Source organism: Chiloscyllium punctatum, unplaced genomic scaffold (assembly GCF_047496795.1).
Source record: "Chiloscyllium punctatum isolate Juve2018m unplaced genomic scaffold, sChiPun1.3 scaffold_90, whole genome shotgun sequence".
NCBI classification, from domain to species: domain Eukaryota; kingdom Metazoa; phylum Chordata; class Chondrichthyes; order Orectolobiformes; family Hemiscylliidae; genus Chiloscyllium; species Chiloscyllium punctatum.
The window spans coordinates 160463-167457 of NW_027309824.1; positions in this window are offsets into that span (position 1 = coordinate 160463).

Genomic DNA, 6995 nt, shown 5'->3' on the forward strand with positions numbered 1-6995 from the left:
TATCTGTCTCTTTCTCCATCTATTCAACTCTGTCCTTCTCCCCTTCATAACAGATGTCGGTGTCACCAACATCAATCACACTATTTCCCAACTGTGTTCCGTTCTGATGTATGGTCATTAGAATCGAATTGCCAATTCTATTTTTCTCCCGACGCGAGGGGGCTGCCAAATCTGTTCAGTTTGTCTCGCACTTTCTCGTTCTTTGTTGTTTCTGATCTGTTGCATCATTCTTTGCTTTATTTAACCTTTAATTTTGTTATTACTTGGAATGTCTGCATTGCTGACAGGGGCAGCATTTGTTATAACCAAATGTCATTTACTGCGAGGTCATTCTTTCAGGCAGTACAGAACCAAGCACATTGCTGTGGGTCTCACATCAATCTTAAGCCAGACCAGATAATAACGCAAGATCTTTTTATCAAAGGACATCAGTGAAATAGATAAACGTATAGACAAAATTCTGGAGATGTAATGGTTGTTATTTCCAATTCCTGTCTTTTGTATTTACTTTCTGACATCGTCTGTGGTTGGATGTGGAACAGTCTCTTTCTGTGTCATAACCTGTGCATCTGAATTACATTTCTTCCGACATTACTGCTCTGAGAGAATGTTCCTGTCATTAAGTTATTTTAGACAACAAGAACAAAGTTGTGATCGAAATATTTGCAACTGAAAGATTGCTTAGAGGAGGGGTGGAGCCATAACGTCTGAATTTTACCAAAGTATAGATAATGGTCTATTAAGCGTTATCATTGATGCCAAGATGGTGACTGGGCATATAATCGAGCTGGTAGTGGATAGGTTTTGTAATGGACAGAATGCCGAGACATAAATGGATTTTATTTATTTAAATTCGGTTTTGAGAACAGTCTCGTTCTCAGATGTTTGTGAGGGCGGGGGTGTGGGCGCTTCTGAAATTTGTGGGTAATCAATGGAATTTGCATTTGAAACTGAAGACAATAGTTTCCGTCTTTGTCAAATATAGATAACAGAAGTAGCAAAGACGTTCGCCATGGTCGAAGAGATTAATAAATGGATAGAGATGAAGAAACTTACCAGGAAAACCAACAATAGCGAGGATAGGATAGTAACCCGCCAGGATAATCATCAGTGCAGCATATATCCGAAATGGCAATGTTGACAAAGACCAGGAAAAATAGAAAAGACCCTCAGATAAACTCCTGTCCATTGTTGCAGCATTCCAGTCTAATGTTCTCAGATTCTGATCCATTAATGGATCATTCCAGACTATTCTCAGATGTTTAAATCTCCTTTTTGTGTCTCTGCAGCTGCTGATCCCTTTGAGCGCTGGAGTTGATGCATTTGCTGCTCCAATGGCATAAACCATTGCAAGAGGCCCCTTACTAATATGAGACGGAAACCATCCAGTGACACAACTCGGATCCATGGAGACTGGCATCAATCACAATCACCGAATAAACAGTTCCATTTAAACCCTTTCAATATGGTTCCTTCAGTTCACAAAAACTACTGGATTGGATTGAATGCTGGCACCGTTGGCTATTGATCACATCTTCTATCACCCATTGCTCTCGTGAAGTTAGTAGTGAGGGAGAATGATGCATGTTTTCTTATAGCAGGCTAGATGATTCTGCTGCGTTGTCAGTTTGCAATACTGTAACCAGCCGAACCTCCCACCACCACCACCCTCAAAAACCACAATCTACGTGCTGTTACCGGGCAGATCTCTCCTGGACTAGACCAGGCACCATCCAATATATTTACAGTGCATATATTTGCATTCCAATACATAGGAAATGTGAATTTGTCTGGGCATTCCTTTAAATTGATCTAATAAGGCATTTTTGTATCTTCAACACTCAATGTGCTTCAGCACTTTGTTTTAATATAAACTCAAAAACACCTTGACATACTTTATTAAGCGCAAGTTTCTTCACTTTATCCTCATGGTAACATCATGTCAGGGTTTAGTCTGGTGAAACTCTTTTGGACTGAATCGCTGACAAGATCATTCTTTATAAAGCTGATTAAACCTGTACACAATGCACCTAACAGTCTCTCAACAAAACACTATCATTGGGAAAGATACATTTACTCTGATACTTTAATCATTTTGCATGAAGAGTCACATATTATTTACTTCCTGCTGTGTAAAAATTCTGTTTGTGACTTATGACCAAGCACATCCAGGTCTGTTTCAACAACAGAACTTCCCAACCTCTCACTATTTAATGAACATTAATGTGAATGATGATATTTGTTGTTCCTATCTGAAATATTTTCTATTTTGCGAATAGCTATTGCCCAAATACTGATCCTTCTGATACCCCAAAGCCTTCACTCCAGAAAATTATATTATTCTCTTCATTCTCTCGATTATCCAACTTTTAATACATTCGGTGTATTCCACCCCTACTTACCCATGGATTCTAACGTTCCCCACTCACCTGTATTCAACCATGTCAAACGTCTGCCGAAAATTCACATACTTCATTTCCACCGGTTCTCAATTGTCCATGTCACAATGGACAACCTCCACAATATCCTGCAGGTTTATCAAAGATCAAGATCATTTTCCTTTCCTGAATCTAGATTGACTCTACCAAATCATGTCAGTATTTCCAAGTGTCTAGTTATCACATTCCTCACAAAAGGTTCCAATATTTTTTGTCAAAGCTTACAAAGCTTACATTGTTTAGTTTGCTGTTTGCTCTCTCCGTTCTGTTTTAAATATTTAGGTTTACAATCGCTGCATTCCAGTCTGGAGGATCCTTTCCAGAATCTAACCAGCTTCGAAGAATAATCAGTCATTCTTTCACTAGCTCTACTGCCACCTCCTCAATACTCTGGGACGTAGCTCATCAGATGCAGCAATATACCAAATTTAAATTCAATGAGATTTTTAAAAATGTACCTTTTATTAATTCTAATGTCCTGCTGTTCCCCATTTTAACCAATCACTCTGTTCCCTTTTATTTCTGAAAGTTTCGTTCTGAAATTTCCTCAGGGAGATGGACACAACATATTGTTCTCAGCGGACAGATGGTTTCTGTCAGCCAGTGAATATATCAGAGGACTGCACTCCGGTGGTGATGGATATGTTACTCACTCCTGCCTGGAAATTTCCAGAATTAATCCAGTTTAATTCATGATGAGCATCAGCACAGTCCTGTCACTGGTGTGTGAGCTGCACAGTATATTGAAGGAGGGGATACAGCTCAGTGACCACCTCAATTTTGAAACAAACTGGTTTCCTACCTGACACATGGTCCAGGTTAGACAAATGTCCCGGGAAATCCCAGGAGAGATAATGCACTGTCCTGCACCTCCCTATTTATAGAGCTTTCCTTCCGTGGAGCCTCATCTCCATTTGTTTACCATGGACCCAGACACTCTGTAAATGCAGTGTATAGAGTGGGGTCACCAGACCCAGCAGCTGATTATACAAACAAGAGATAAGCATCCACAGAAACTCCACTGATTTTCCAATGACAGGAACAAATCAATTCCCCACACGGAACGTGCACGGGCTCAGTGTTGAAAATTATTTCTGCTCCTCAGTTTCTCTTCCTGAATGAGAAAGCCGTTCCATCTCTACACAATCCCACAGTGACAGTTTCTCTCTCCAAAGAAGCAGTTGACAATGTAACATTCCCTTTCTCTATATCTCAGCAACTATAAGGGCAGCACCAGCATTGCGAATGGATTTAATCATCACACTCAGAGAAGAGAGATACAGGGAACCTAACTCACTTTAAATAGGGACAAATCTAAATGGACACGAAATTCAGGAATATGGGAAAATGGGGAAATGTGAGGATAACTTGCCATTTTGTTTTCCTTTCAGTTCATCATCAGCAGCCCCTTTGCTCACTTTTCATTTCATTTCCTCTTTTTCTTGCCATTTCTCCATCCATTCAATTTAAACCTTGCCCCCATCTCTCTCTCCAACCCAACCGTCCATGATACCAGGATAAATAATATTATTTCCCAGTTTGCTTTCAGTTGTGAAGCAGGGTCACTGGACTCAAACCGTTATCTGCATTTCTCCTGACAGAGGCTTACATACCTGCGAGATTCTCCAACACTTTCATGCGCTGGAGAATTTTATTTTCGATCTGTAACAACCACCGTCCCTTGGTTTATTTCACCTTTCATGTTGTTGTTTCACGGGATGCCAGCATCATGGGCAAGGGCAGCATTTGTTGTCCATCACTAATTGTCCTTGAAAACGTGGCCATTTGTCAAGACAAAATGGAGCCAACAATGTTGTTGTGGGTCTGAGTTCACACTGAGCTCAGACTGAGTAATATTGTTAAGCTTCTTTAGCAAAGACAATCGGTGAAATAATAAAAATAATTCTTAACGGTTTCTGGTTTCCACGAAGGAAATTAGGTTTCATTCCAATTTTTATCATTCGAATTTAAGCTCTGTCATCGGCTGTGGTAGGGTTTTAAACACTGCCTTGGAGTCACAACCCGTGCCTTTGAATTATGCTTCTAGTTACATGATCACTCTGATACAGAGTCCTCATTGCCTAGTCCGTATTCCCTAGTTCCTGCCAGAGAGGAATGGCGGTTAAATCAGTTTAACTACCAACAATCAAAATAATTTTGGGGAAAAAAGAGAAAGAGAGATTGAGAGGTAATTTCCAGTAAGATCACAGTTTTCGGAATGCTGAAATGAAGACATTTCGACAGCATCTGCAACATGAGCCAGTATTCCTAGGAATGATAGGTGAAGGGGATACTGGCTTCAATAAAGATGAGGGAGAGTTTTAGATGAACATTTGTTCTGCAACTTTGTAACTAGGTGTGGGGTCAGCAGAGTCTTCGACTCATTGGGCTGAATCTAACAATAGTTTGTCTCAGTAACATTTTCATTGAGTGTGACAGAGGGATTGTCTGTACGAGACTGAACTAGTTTCATGGTGCTATCTTATCGAAATCACCTCATTAACTACCTACTCAATCTCATAGTGTTCCTCGCATTCAATGCCATCCCGATTCTCCAACCCAACATGGCTGGAGGGAATCACCATCGCACTGATTTCCCTGACTATTCTATGATCACTGACACTGATGCCAGCTTTAAAAGGCCAATGAGCACACTGTTGTAATTCCTCAGTTTGAAGCCACCCTGCACAGTTGACCCCGAGCATGGCAGATAGGGGGAACTGACACCACGACATTTCAACAGGGGCACAGAGGTCCTCGTGGATGGGCCAGAACAGGGGGTCTATTCTCTTCCCAGAGGAGGCCTGAACATGGTCGGAGCTCACCACGCAGCTCAGTACAGTATCTGCGGTCTCTGTCTCTCTCTTTCTCTCTCTCTCTCTCTCTCTCTCTCTCTCTCTCTCTCTCTCTCTCACACACACACACTTTGAATATGGAAAATTCCAGATAGTGTTCCAAAGAATTCCCATTTTCAGGTACAGGAACTTTCAATCATTCAACCCCGCGAGGTCCTGCAAAAATATGCACTTATTTTATATCCAATCACAATTAGTAATTCTGGCTATTTCACTTTGTCTCACCTTATTGTATTCAGCCAGACACTGCTTCTAAACACTTGTCCCGTTACGAAATGCAATTTTGAGCAGAGAACTATTTTTCCTCAACTGTTATCTTGACTGTTATCTGAATTGTACCTTTTTTCTTGTTATGAAAGTTTCTCTTGCCCTTTGCCTGTGCCTGTTTCTGTCTGTAACAGTTACACTGTCTCCCAATCAGTTGGCTGGACGGCTGGTTTGTGATGCAGAGGGAGCCCAGCAGTGCAGGTTCCATTCCCCCAAACTGACAGAGGTTGCCATGAAGGGGACACTCTCTCAACAATGGGCAATCGAGCATGGCCAATCCACTCTAAGCTGCACATCTTTGTACTCTGGCAGGAAACTGGAACATTGGGAGAGAACCCACACAGATACGTGGAGAATGTTCAAACTCACTTGAGGTTCGAATTGAACCCAGCTCCTTGGTGATGTGTGGCCGCAGTGCTAACCACATATCCATCATAGTCCTCAGTTAGTTCTGTTAATTACTCATAGCTGACTGAAGAAATCCAACTGGACTCTTCTGATAACTGACCCTGACCCAGTATGAGACCTTTATCATCGGCCATATCGCCAACCTGGTTACATTTAAAATTTGTTGTGAGCAGTGGAGGAGTGGGACTAGAAATGGAAACAGTGACACCCTCCAACCTCAGTCAGAACCGGAGTGAGGAGAAATTCACAAAGTGGGAATTCATTCAAGTGGGAATTCCCTTGCCCAGAAGGTTGGGAGGGCTGAATCTTCATATTATATCGAGGCTGACTTTGTCAGATTTTCCATAGACAGGTGAATCAGGGATCATTGTGAAATAAGAGAACAGTGCATCTGGGAACACAATGAGATGATCAATGACCTTATTGACTGCTGCAATAGTGTCAAAGTGCCGAATGGCCCAGTCGTGTCCGTTAGCCCTATGTTCTGATGTTCCATTCAGCCCTTCGGTCCTGCTGTGCAGGAGCAGATTGAGGCCACTCTGATGGTTTGGTGTAGTTTGGCAAATGTATTGGAAATCCAGGCTAGGTCAGGCAGTGACCCCCCCTCCCCCATCCCTCTTTTCAGGCTTCCCCTCTCTGTAAGTTCTGCTCCTGATATTGGTCATGTTACAGGCCCAGATTCGCATTGAATAAAGCCCCCATGCTCCACACAAGGTCAACTCAGACAAATCCTCTGCTGTCTCTGAATGCAACATTTTACATTATGACTTCCATGAAAATATTCAATTATTTTCCAAAAACATAAATAGGAACGTAAGAAATAGGAACCTGCGCTGTCATTCAGTAAGAGCATGGCTGATCTACTCTACAACTCAACTCCACTTTCCTGCTTACCCCTTGCATCCCTCAACTCGCTGAAATGTCACAAACCAATCCACCCATCTGTAAATACAATCAGTGACCCAACCTCCACAACTCTCGGGGTTAGGAAATTCCAGCCATTCACTACCTTCTGAAAGAAGACATT